The following is a 13,082-nucleotide window of genomic DNA, read 5'->3' on the forward strand; positions in this document are numbered from 1 at the left end:
ACCCACCGTCAGCAAACGAGACAGGGGCCTGGACCCGGGCCCTTCAAACAATGAGGGTATTCCCAGTGCAGATCACAACCCCGTTTCAGGGATGCGTTCCTGGAGGCACATTGACTCCCTCAACCCAGGAACACCAGGAAGTGCAGGATTAGATCTACCCACCAGAGAAAGAATCACATTAGTTAGGGGAGACAAACCTATCAAAGTTCCCAATGGTATTTGGTGACCTTTACCAACAGGACACACGGGACTAATTTTAGACAAAAACCGCCTTAACTTGTAAGGCATCACTGTAGTCCCAGGAGCGATTGACTCCGATTACGAAGGAGAAATTCAAGTAGTTTTAATGTCACAAGATCTTTGGGTTTTTGAACCAGGAGAATATATTGCTCAATTACTGCTTATTCCCAGTGAAGTACACCCTTCCCCATGAAAAGAGAAATGAGGACATAAAGGGTTTGGGAGCACAACTACACGGGAAATCTATCTATGCCAACCCATAGCCTCTAATAGACCTACCCATGTAGTACAAATTAAAGGAAAGACATTTTATGGGCTTATGTATACAGGAGCTGATGTGTCAGTAAAATGTATAGGATGGGCACATCAAACATTACACTGCATGTTGAAAAGACAAAAAGGGTGTATAGGAGGCCAACTACCACCTCAATCAAAACTATATTTAGCCTTATTTACTTTAAACTTTCTGACTCCTGGTATGGATGGTAAGACTCCAGCAGAAAGACATTGGCAAGTATTGGAGGAAAACAGGAAAGTTTATCCGAAAGTGTTATGGAAATCCCCAGAAGAAGGACAATGGAAAGGCCCGGTGGATTTACTGACATGGGGAGGAGGGTATGCTTGTGTTTTACAGGAGATGGACAAGCCATGTGGTGCCCTCAAGGTTCGTGTGACCATGGAATGGGAGGCTGAAGGAACCCAGGGTGGCCAACCATGGGCCCGGTCCCTCCTATACGAGCCATGAGTCAGCTGAGCCTGAGTGCAAAGATGGAGAGAAGGCCAACCAGAGTCACAATGACATCAACCCCCATAACCTGGGGACAACTCAAGAAAACCACGCAGGAAGTTAAGAAACTACCGGAGCATCAGGGACAGGCAAAAACCCCTGACTCCACGTTCTTGGCCATGCTAGCCATAATGTCCTGTGCGGTATGTTTTCCCTGTGCACAGGCAAAAACATATTGGGCATATGTTCCCATCCCCCAGTAGTACAGCCTATACTTTGGAGCTCACTCCTCCTGAGATTTATCACGATCAGGGAGAGTCGGCTCCAGGACCCCTCACTCCCCCTGACATAGAACATTTAGACTCTCAGAACAATGTCATTAATTACACCGCTCCACTGGAAGGATTCCCTTTGTGTATCACCACAAAGACATTGCTCAGCCACAGCTGTCTTACAATTCAAGCTCAAACATGGTTGAGTCACTATGGAAAAATCATGTACTTATTAAGTCTTGGTTCTATTAATGTAACTGGTGTGTTAACTGACCATTCCCGGTCTAATCGCCCTAACTGTGCTGATTATACAGAATGGATTCCATTCAATAGTTCCTACCCCACTCCGTGGACCCAGCGTCTTGGTCCACTGACTAGTAAACAATCTATGCTAACTGGAGACATTGTGGATTGGGGACCTAAAGGTCAATTAGATGGAAAAGGTGAAAGTCAGAAATCATGGCACAAACTTTGCTGCATTGGTGGCAAGCTTTTAATGCTGCTTCTTTATACAACACCAGGATCCAATCCCAGTCAGCCACTCAGATTGCTTGGCATGGAGCGGGCGTTAGCCCACCTCTTCCTTAGTGGCATTATCTGGGGAGGAAAGGACCAATTCAAGAAACGATATGGAAGGCAGCACTCCCATTTATGAATGGCAACATCTGGATTGGAACACTAATAATAGCAATAGTAAGCGACACAGTCTTAATGTTGCATTTGTAAGGAATATCACCAGTCAATTTACAGTTTGTGTTTTTAATCCTTATGTCTTTTTGGCAGCTAAGAAGCACCAGCTCCAGGTAAACAACACCCAATTTGTCCGGAGCTGCGTGGCCCGGCCATAGCGATTATAACTGACGACTGACGCCTGAGCTCTATACATTTCCACTTTATGCCTCCTCCCTAGATTTACTTTCTTCCCTGTTCTGCTGTCTCATTCGCCAGTACAAAATGGCGCTCTTCCTGGTTCTTCATCACCCATTTTCCCGCGCCCCGGAAAATGATCAACTTACAGCGCAGGCGCCATCCCGCGCCCGGGAAAATTACCAACCGACGGCGCAGGCGCAACATGACGTCCGACCGAAGAAACCGAGACCTACCTGGCCACGCCCACCGCAGGGCCACCATCAGCGCCCTGGCCCAACCTCCGCCCCTGCCGGTCTATATAAGGCATTACACTGCCACCAATAAACGAGACTTGATCAGGATACTGTCTTGTCTCCATTTCTCGTGTCTCTTGTCCCCCCGAGTTCCCACTCCCTCTTCTAGGGCCTACATTGACGATCCCGCGGGACGGGACACCAATTGACCTGTAAAGCTTGTCAGTTATGTCACTGCATTAATCATAGCACATTGCAAACACATAGTATCTCTACATTGATGATTTTAGGTCGCATCCCTGGGCTATGGATTCCTGTTCATCTGTCGAAGCCGTGGGCTGCCACACCTGCTTTGCATTTTGTGAGACTTCTTCTAACTCAGCTTACTCATTGTGTCCATAGAGCCTTAGGCATGATAATTTTTGCTACTGTTTCCTTGGTCACACTAATAACTTCTGCTGTGATATCTTCTGTAGCTTTGCATAATTCTATTCAACCAGCTCAGTATGTGGAGAACTGGACATGCACAGCCAACCAAGCGTGGTTACTTCAGAATAAAGTTAACACTGAGTTACAAACTGAAGTGGCAATGTTGAAATCCACGGTTCTGTGGTTAGGGGAACAAGTACAAAGCTTGCAGTTGCAGCAGCAATTGCGTCATCATTTTAATCACGCTCATATTTGTGTAATCAACTTAGAATACAACCAAAGTGAGTATCCATGGGACCTCGTGAAAGCCCATTTGCAGGGAGCTTTCACATCCAACCTCACCTTTGATATTGGTGAATTACAAAACAAAATTCTTGATTTAAATAGGCAAACTCAAGAATTTCAGCCTTCTTTAGAAGACTGGACCAAATTCCAGGAAGGCCTGGAGAGCCTCAACCCTCAGACCTATCTAAAGAACCACAGTAACATCTTACATGTAGTTCTTGGAATAATGTTGTTTTGTCTCTGTCTTCTGTTCATAGTCTGTAAAATCGGATGGACTGCCAATCGGAGAATGAGAGCTGCCCAGCCTGGCCTTACATTCTTTCAATTAATACATAAACAGAAAGGGGGCTATGCAGGGAGCCAAAGGCCCCTGGGACGTGACCAACTCAGCATTCCACTGGAGGCTATATGATCAAACAGCAAAGGGTTTTTCATGAATGCAGGATGTGAGCAAACTCACAACTGCTCCTGCAGACTGCTCCCACCGACAGAAGGTTTACTAGAGGTAATCACTCCCTGGCACCGAGGTTATCTACTGTAACATCTAGAGAATGCAGTCTTGCAAGCCTACTCCGGACTGAGCAGCTGACCCCTTCTTTCACCCCCACCCCCGACCCTTCTCACTATGTCTTTTGCCTAATAAATACAGAGGGCTGTGTAAAGCTCAGGGCCCCTGTCCACTAGAGGCAAGGTGACCCCTGATCCCTTCTTCAAAATATACTCTTTTGTCTCTTGTCTTTATTCCCGTGTTTGCCCCCACTTTGTTCAGTCCCATAGGTCCATGTGGGTTACAGCTCGCCACCACACCTGGCTAATTTTTGTATTTTTAGTAGAGATTGGGTTTCACCATCTCAGTCAGGCTGGCCTTGAACTCCTGACCTCATGATACACCCGCCTTGGCCTCCCCACATGCGGTTATTATAGTTGATATGTCTGAAACAAAATGATATGGGAAGTTTGAGAATAAAAGGTTGGAGACAATATGTCACAGAGAGAGTAACAAAACATAATCTGTTATAACTATATCTTAGACAAAACTGATCAGAAATCCTAAAAAATTATCAGAAAGAAAGAGAAACAATGCTCACTGAAAAGAGGTGCGATTTGGCTCTTCATTCATAGAAATACTCCACATATATAACAACGGTCTTGAAATGTATACAGCAAAAAATAGAACCAAAAACAAGAAATAGAAAATTCAGACTAAAAGAAGACTTTAACAGACCTCTCCTGACAGAACAAACACACCATCAACAAACAAAATAAAATGTAAAAATGAGAAAGAAATGAAACCTTTTATCTGAGGAATGTGACTCCTTTTAAATTATCAGGTCTAGAGAGGCATTAAAATGTGACAGCAGTCTTTCTGATACGGGTTCCCCTGAAAAAAAAAAAAAAAAGAAAAGAAAAAATTAAAAACTAAAAAAAAAAATGTAATGTGACAACAGTCACATCTCATTTCCCCCTCAAGCTAAATAATTGTCTCTTAAAGCCACTTGTATGTAGGCTCTAGACAAACTCACACCAAGTAGCCATAAAATGCCATTCACTGGAAATGATAACTCATAAAACCCCATAGTTAACAATGTATAGCCAATCACTAATTGATGTTATTTCTGTAAACCAATGAGAATTCTTGCCAAACAACTTTATGTCAGCTCACGGTTTGTTCCCTTTTGCCTTTAAAACCTGCTTGTAACAAAATCCTAACAGAGCACTTACCAAGGCAACCTGAAAGTATTTTCCCAGGCAGCTGTCCTCATTTCAGCTCAAGTAAACCCTTTAAAATTTTATTTTGTGCAGTTTCCTCTTTTAGGTTGACATAAACAATATCATTTAGAAGAACTCGAATATATTTTTAAAATTAGAAATACTGAGATAAATTTTAACAGTTTTAAATAAATTCAAAGATGTACTATAAAGATGGGCTGGAAAACAAAGCATTTTTAAAATGTCAAGTCTCCCAAATCTACAGATTCAACGAAATCACAGTCAAAATCCCAAACTGATAATGAATAGTTTAAATAGCTATAAACTTTTTTTTAAGTTTGAAAAAAAAGTTAGAAGACTTTCCATATGAGTTATGAGGACTTATAAAGGTACTTTAATTAGGACAGCACAATATTAGTACAATAATGGACAAATAGGACAAAGGAACAGAATAAAATCCTTATAAGTGGAATTAACCACATATAGAGACTCAATGACAACGACAGCACTACAGGGAAGTGATAAAGGCTGTCTTTTCAATAAATAGAACTGAGGGTGCTGTGGCTGGTGCCTGTAATCCTAGCACTTTGGGAGGCTGAGGCAGGTGTGGGGGAAAGAAACAGAGATCAGACTGTTACTGTGTCTATGTAGAAAGAGGAAGACATAAGAAACTCCATTTTAATCTGTACTAAGAAAAATTCTTCTGCCTTGAGATACTGTTAATCTGTAACCCTAGCCCGAACCCTGAGCTTGCAGAAACATGTGCTGTATTGACTTAAGGTTTAATGGATGTAGGGCTGTGTAGGATGTGCTTTGTTAAAAATGTGTTTGCAGGCAGTATGCTTGGTAAAAGTCATCGCCATTCTCCAGTGTTGAGTACTCAGGGACACAGTGCACTGCGGAAGGCCGCAGGGACCTCTGCCCAAAAAAGCCTGTGTATTGTCCAAGGATTCCCCCAACTGAGACAGCCTGACATATGGCCTTGTGGGAAGGGCAAGACCTGACCGTTCCCCAGCCCAATACCCGTAAAGGGCCTGTGCTGAGGAGGATTAGTAAAAGAGGAAGGCCTCTTTACAGTTAAAATAAGAGAAAGGCATCTGTCTCCTGCTCGTCCCTGGGAATGGGATGTCTCAGTGTAAAATCCTATCATACATTCTATTTACTAAGATAGGACAAAACCACCTTATGACTAAAGGTGAAACATACTGGCAGCACTACTACTCTTTACTACACTAAGATGTTTGTGTAAAGTCAAACATAAATCTGGGCTACGTACACAAGACACAACACCTTTCCTTAAACTTATTTATAACACAGAGTCCTTTACTCACATGTTTTCCTACTGACCCTCTCCCCACCATTACCCTATAGTCCGGCCACATCCCCCTCACAAAGATGGTAAAAATAGTAAGCAATAAATACTAAGAAAACTCAGAGACCAGTGCTAGTGCGGGTCCTCTGTATACTTACTGAACAGAGGACTGGGTCCACTCTTCTTCCTCTATACTTTGTCTGTGTGTCGTATTTCTTTTCTCAGTCTCCACAGGTGTGGAGGGGCAGGTTCCCTTCAGGCAGGTGGATCACTTGAGGCCAGAGTTCGAGACCAGCGTGGCCATCATGGTGAAACCCCGGCTCTACTAAAAATACAAAAAGTAGCCAGGCAAGGTGGCACATGCTGGTAATCCCAGCTACTCGGGAGGCTGTGGCACAAGAATCACTTGAGCCCGGAAGGTGGAGGTTGCAGCTGAGCCAAGATCCTGCCACTACACTCCAGCCTGGGCGACAAGAGCAAGACTCTATCAAAAAAAAAAAAAAAAAAAATCAATAAATGGTACGGGGGATGGGGACAGAAGGTTAAACTACCCCTCACAACATACACAAAAACCATTTAGGATCAACTGTCAATTTCAACAGTAGAAACATATCAATAAAGCTTTAAAGAAGATTAATTTAGGAGAATCTCTCAATGTTATTAAGGTATGGCCAGATATTTTAAACAGGTCACATAAAGCACCCTATAAAGCAAACTCTATTCTGCTAGGGGAACAACCACTTTAGAAAACAGTTTGACACTTATTTTGACTAAGTTTATACACACCCTATAAAGCAGCAATTTTATTCCGAGGCGTGCATCTAGGTATATACCTCTGCCTCCCCCAAATGAGAGCACATATGAACCAAAGGACATTTACACAAATTTTCATAGATGCATTATTCATAATAATACAAGCTTTAGGCAATACAAATGTAATTAATAATAGAAAAAAACCTGCTATATTTACATAATGGAATGTGATAGAAAACCTATTATACTTTTGGCCCAGCCTGCAAGAATGCTTTTTATATTCGAAGCAGACGCCGCATCGATCCTAAGCGCCACCTCCATCCTTTACAAGCAGAGTGATCCATAACTTGACAGTTAGGACACGGTCGTTGATCACCACAGACCCTTAGTCATTGTATTCACACCAAAGGGACGCGGCCCACAGACAGGGGGATCACAGACTCCCACCAGGTATCTCCCAAATGCCTGCACCCCGGCGCTCCCCGGTCTTCCTGCGAAACACTACGTGGTCCAGGATACAACACGTCCTCAGACCTCCCAAACCTTCCACTGAGACAAAACCTGAACTGGGACAAAAAACTTTCAGAGACAAAACCACACACTGACCTCTATCTTCTCCAGATCCACAAGGAGGGCCTCAACGTTACACTTCCGTAAACTGCTTCTACTTCTGGAGTCCTCGCACAGGTTTATGGTCCACCTACGGCGGCCGAGGAGAACCTAAAATGTTAAAAGAGCAAGGACAACCGCATTTACGGCGTTTCCTAGGCTGTAATATGGCCGCGCCCACAGCTGTGGCTCCATGACGGCAGCCATGTTTGAAAATCAGACGTACAGAGGCAATGGCAGGTTTTTGAGCCAGCAGCCAGGGAAGATGAGAAGTCACTGAAATCGCCTCGTTTCCTGGCACTTAAAGTCTTGAGAAAAGGGGCAGATTTTCAGAGACTCAAGCTTTATCAGGCAAATATGGGGCAAGCTAAATTTCCTTTAGCGCTTTGCCATCCACTTTGTTAAATTAAAAAAAAAAAAAAAGGATTTTGAAAAAGACAAGTAACAGTGCAGCCAGGTGTAGGTATCCCAGAGAATGAATTGGAAATGGAAAAGGTAACACATCAGGTAGAAAGGGAAAAGGCAACACATCAGGTAGGCAGACACCCACGGGAAAGCGTCTGGCAAAAAACAGCTTGCAGGAAGCGGTTTTTGAGAACAGAAAAATAGCAAGTATTCGGGGTGGGGGGTGAAGAAAGAAAAAATAATTGTAATTTTCTTGAGGCAGAGTCTTGCTCTGTCCTCAGGCTGGAGTTCAATGGCAAGATCTCGGCTCACTGCAACCTCTGCCTTCCCCGTTCACGCGATTCTCCTGCCTCAGCCTCCCGAGTAGCTGGGACTACAGGCACGCGCCACCACGCCCGCTAATTTTTGTATTTTTAGTAGAGACGGGGTTTCACCATGTTGGCCATGACGGTCTCGATCTCCTGACCTCGTGATCTTCGTGCCTCGGCCTCCCAAAGTGCTGGGATTACAGGCGTAAGCCACCACGCCTGGCCTCGAAAACATAATTATTATTTAAAGAAGAAGAGGAAGAGGAGGAGGAGGAGGAGGAGGAGGAGGAGGAGGAGGAAGAGGAAGAGGAAGAGGAAGAAGAAGAAGAAGAAGAAGAAGAAGAAGAAGAAGAAGAAGAAGAAGAAGAAGAAGAAGAAGAAGAAAGAAAGAAAGAAAGAAAGAAAGAAAGAAAGAAAGAAAGAAAGAAAGAAAGAAAGAAAGAAAGAAAGAAAGAAAGAGGAAGAAGAAAGAAAAGAAGAAAGGAAGAAGAAAGAAGAAAAGAAAGAAGAGATTTCGAGAAGGAGTTATGATGTGAGCCTGGCCATGACAGACTAAAGGAAAAGAGGAAGCACCTGAGTTAAGATTGGGGTTGGGCCTCCTAGGAAGGCCACTTTTAGTAAAGGTGCCAATGGGAAGAGCAGAACCAGAATTGAGAGTATAAAAATACTAAGAGCTTTTTGACAAAAGTGCCAAGACAATTCAATAAGGATAGTCTTTTCAACAAGTGGCACTGGGATAACTGGATATCCACATGCAGAAAAATTAGTTAAGACCCTTAAACCATACACAAAAGTTAACTTAAAATAGATCATTGATCTAAGTGTAAGAGGTAAAAGTATAAAACTTAGAGAAGAAAAAGGGAGATAATCTTCATGGACGTGGGTTAATTATGAGAGGAGAGTAAAGGATGAGCCATAAAACGAAATAAAATTAATAAAGTGGACTTAATTTTTTTTTTTTAAGTTTGTGCTTCTAAACACAACATTGAAGAAAGTGAGGTGGGGCACGGTGGCTCACACCTGTAATTCCAGCACTTTGGGAGGCCGAGGCAGGCGGATCATATGAGGTCAGGAGTTCAAGATCAGCCTGGCCAACATGGCGAAATCCGTCTCTACTGAAAATACAAAAATTACCCGGACGCGGTGGGACGCGCCTGTAATTCCAGCTACTCGGGAGCCTGAGGCAGGAGAATTGCTTGAACCCGGGAGGCGGAGGTTTCAGCGAGCCTAAATCGCGCCACTGCACCCCAGCCTGGGTGACAGAGCAAGTATCCTCGGTAAAGACACCACTTCGTCACCCTGAACCACTCTGATTTTTATGGGTGCAATGAGAAGAGTGGATGCAGGAAGACAAAGTTTTTTAATAGAAACCTTCAGGACAGGCCGGGCGCGGTGGCTCAAGCCTGTAATCCCAGCACTTTGGGAGGCCGAGACGGGCGGATCGCGAGGTCAGGAGTTCGAGACCATCCTGGCTAACACGGTGAAACCCCGTCTCTACTAAAAAATACAAAAAAAAAAAAAATAGCCGGGCGCGGTGGCGGGCGCCTGTAGTCCCAGCTACTCGGGAGGCTGAGGCAGGAGAATGGGGTAAAAACCCGGGAGGCGGAGCTTGCAGTGAGCTGAGATCGGGCCACTGCACTCCAGCCTGGGCGACAGAGCGAGACTCCGTCTCAAAAAAAAAAAAAAAAAAAAACCTTCAGGACAGATTTGGACTTGAAAGACTGACAGGAAGTGTTTCCAGCATCCAGTTAGTCTCAAAGCAACCACTAACCTTCAACTGCACACCTCAAAGCCTCCAGCCTCATTACATTCTCAAACACAGACAAGCCCCGTCTTCCCTGAAATAAAACTGCCTTCAAATTCAATTTAAAACTTACTGCAGAGGCACTCCTTTGACACTCCTCCCCCTAGACCTTTCATTCACGCCACTCCTTTTCCTAGCTCGGGCTTCTCTGTGTCTGAGCCCCATATTAAATTGCAAACCTGAGCAAAAAACTGCATTCACTGAGAGACACTTTCCATCCAGTTTTCAATTACTGAGACCCATGAAGAGTGAATATGTAGACCCCAAGTTCTGTCCGTGGGACCCTCAGTCATTAAACTCTTAAAACTAAGCCTTAACCTTCGACCTCCCAAGGGTCCCTTTCTCACACCCATATTCCTCGGTGACTAAACTGAAATAAAACCCCTGAGGCCGGGCGCGGTGGCTCAAGCCTGTAATCCCAGCACTTTGGGAGGCCGAGGCGGGTGGATCACAAGGTCAGGAGATCGAGACCACAGTGAAACCCCGTCTCTACTAAAAATACAAAAAATTAGCCGGGCGCGGTGGCGGGCGCCTGTAGTCCTAGCTACTCAGGAGGCTGAGGCAGGAGAATGGCGTAAACCCAGGAGGCGGAGCTTGCAGTGAGCCGAGATCGCGCCACTGCACTCCAGCCTGGGCAACAGCGTGAGACTCCGTCTCAAAAAAAAAAAAAAAAAAAAAAGAAACCCCTGAACATGGACATTCGCATGCATTTCCACTTCGTGGTCCCCACAAGCTCCCCATCCGGATTCACACACTGCATCAGGCTCTCAAGGCTACAGTAGCAGCTACCAAAGGCCGAACACATATCAGAACCTACTTCCGATTCTGGAATTCTGGCGCTGCAACCCCATCCTTCGCCATCTCTAAGAACACCGAGAGGCTGGGAGGCGGGCTTCCGGAGAGGGATATGCGACGTTTCCCAAAGTCCAAGTTCTGGCTTTGAACATTTTATATGAGGTAACATAGGTGTTTTACCTCATAGAGCATATTATGTCATTTCTGATGGGAGTGACCGTAACGGTTGCCATGGCTCAGGGAGGTGGGAAGAAATGCAAATGTCTTTGGGGGACTCCAGTACCCTCCCTTCCTCCTTACAAGAGACTGTCACGACACTGCGCTAACTGCCTAGGTTTTCAGAGGCCAGAAACTATCTAAGGAGCAAAATGGAAAGATGGCTGCATCCCTGAGCCGTTTGGCAGCAGCACCACGGGAACCACCATCTTACAGAAAGTCCAGGGTCCATAAAACAGAAGAAACTGCAGACAACTGGCTGGATGAGGTTTGTAGAAGCCAAGATGTCACTGGGGCGGCCACAACAAAAACACTGAAGGTTTCAGTCCTGTTCAGGTCTCACTGGATGTGCTGTGAATTTTAGTAGTAAAAGGAAAAAGGAGTTGAAGATGCAAAATGTTCAGGTTCCAACAGCAGCAAAAATAACATATTTGCAAATAAACAGCCAAGAGTCATTAATACTCAGAAAACAAAGCAGTCATTAAAACTAACTCTGAGTCCGCCCTAGTGAAGAATAGTGGACAATAGCTTCAAAGCCAGTATGATAAATATATTAAAAAACATAAATGAAAATATTTCAGACATATTTAAGTGTTTAAAGGAAAATATGGCAATAATTCCATAAAAGAAAATCTCAATAAAGACATTGAAAATAAAGAATCCAATATAAATGTTCGTGCTGAAAAATACAGTAACAATTAAAAATTCACATGACAATATCACCAGCAGATTGCAATGTCAGAAGAAACGTTGAGCAAATTTGAAGAGCAAAAGAAATTATCCACCAGAAAGAAAAGAAGAAAAGTTTTAAATACTTGTAAGACATCAGATGTACCATTTTTTTTAAATAGAGCTGGAGTTTCGCTATTTTGCTGAGGCTGCTCTCAGACTCCTGATTATCAAGCAATCCTCCTGTCTTAGCCTCCCAAAGTGTTAGGATTACAGGCATGAGCCACAACACCCAGGCCAGATAGGAATCAAAAGAAAAAAGTTAACAAAGAATATTTTAAAAGATAATAGCTAAAATTTTAGGATTACAAAGGAACTTCCTGAACCTGCTTAAGAAAAAAAAAAGTAAGTAAAAAAGATTCTATAGCTAACATATTTTTAAAGACTGAATATTTCTCCCCTAAAATTGCAAACATGGCCAAAACGTCCACTCTTACTGTATCTATTTAACAGAGTGGAAGCCCTAGCCCGTGAAGAAACGTAAGAAAAGAAAAAGAAAACACTGGAACGCAGAAATATCACTGCCCGTCTTCACAGAAGACATGATTATACAAATATAATCCCAAGGAGTCTACAGAACTAGACAAGTGAGTTTAGCAGTCATAAGGTGAAAAGTCAACACACACTCAAATTTTATTTCTAAAGAATAACAATGAACAATTGGAAGCTAAATTATGAACACAAGAACATTTGTAATAGTTCCAAAAATATGGCCAGAAGCAGTGGCTCACACCTGTAATCTCAGCACTTTAGGAGGCTGAGGTGGGCAGATCACTTGAGCCCAGAGTTCGAGACCAGCCTAGGCAACATGGTGAAACCTCATCTCTAAAAAAAAATACAAAAATTAGCCAGGTGTGTTGGTGCATGCCTGTAGTCGCAGCTACTTGGGAAGATAAGCAGGAGGATCACTTGAACCTGGGAGGCGCAGGTTGCAGTGAACGCAGACTGCACCACTGCACTCCAGCCTGGGCAAGAGAATGAGGCTCTATCACAAAAAAAAAAACACAAAAATAATGGCAGGCCAGGCACGGTGGCTCACGCCTGTAATCCCAGTACTTTGGGAGGCCGAGGCGGGCAGATCACAAGGTCAGGAGATAGAGACCAGCCTGGCTAACACAGTGAAACCCCGTCTCTACCAAAAATACAAAAAAAATTAGCCGGGTGTGGTGGCGGGTGCCTGTAGTCCCAGCTACTTGGGAGACTGAGGCAGGATAATGGCGTGAACCCAGGACGCGGAGCTTGCAGTGAGCCGAGATCGTGCCACTGCACTCCAGCCTGGGCGTCAGAGTGAGACTCCATCTCCAAAAAAAATAAAAAAATTAAAAAATCACTGCAAAAATATGATCCACTTAAATATTTACCAAGACATAAATAATGTATATGCT

General features: G+C 43.9%; 2 protein-coding genes across 6 annotated transcripts in view; one reads left to right on the forward strand and one right to left on the reverse strand.

Annotated features, from left to right (window-relative positions):
- The window catches only part of PPP2R1A (protein phosphatase 2 scaffold subunit Aalpha), a 526,337-nt gene that overhangs the window by 278,907 nt on the left and 234,348 nt on the right, over nt 1-13,082 (forward strand). The gene's annotated exons all lie outside the window — the stretch shown is intronic.
- The window catches only part of ZNF350 (zinc finger protein 350), a 40,649-nt gene that overhangs the window by 15,104 nt on the left and 12,463 nt on the right, over nt 1-13,082 (reverse strand). Inside the window, exons 1-4 of one of the 5 annotated variants that reach the window (XM_050771363.1) lie at nt 10,775-11,514; nt 7,438-7,551; nt 6,237-6,562; nt 4,350-4,437 (exon numbers count right to left, since the gene is read on the reverse strand). The exons of 1 other annotated variant lie outside the window; for it this stretch is intronic. The gene's annotated coding sequence lies outside the window, so the exon portion shown is untranslated. Of the gene's footprint in view, nt 1-4,349; nt 4,438-6,236; nt 6,563-7,437; nt 7,552-10,774; nt 11,515-13,082 lie in introns of those variants that run through there. 3 more of the 5 variants (XM_050771365.1, XM_050771362.1, XM_050771364.1) reach the window with 3 other exon arrangements.

This window comes from Macaca thibetana, chromosome 19 (assembly GCF_024542745.1).
Source record: "Macaca thibetana thibetana isolate TM-01 chromosome 19, ASM2454274v1, whole genome shotgun sequence".
NCBI lineage: Eukaryota > Metazoa > Chordata > Mammalia > Primates > Cercopithecidae > Macaca > Macaca thibetana.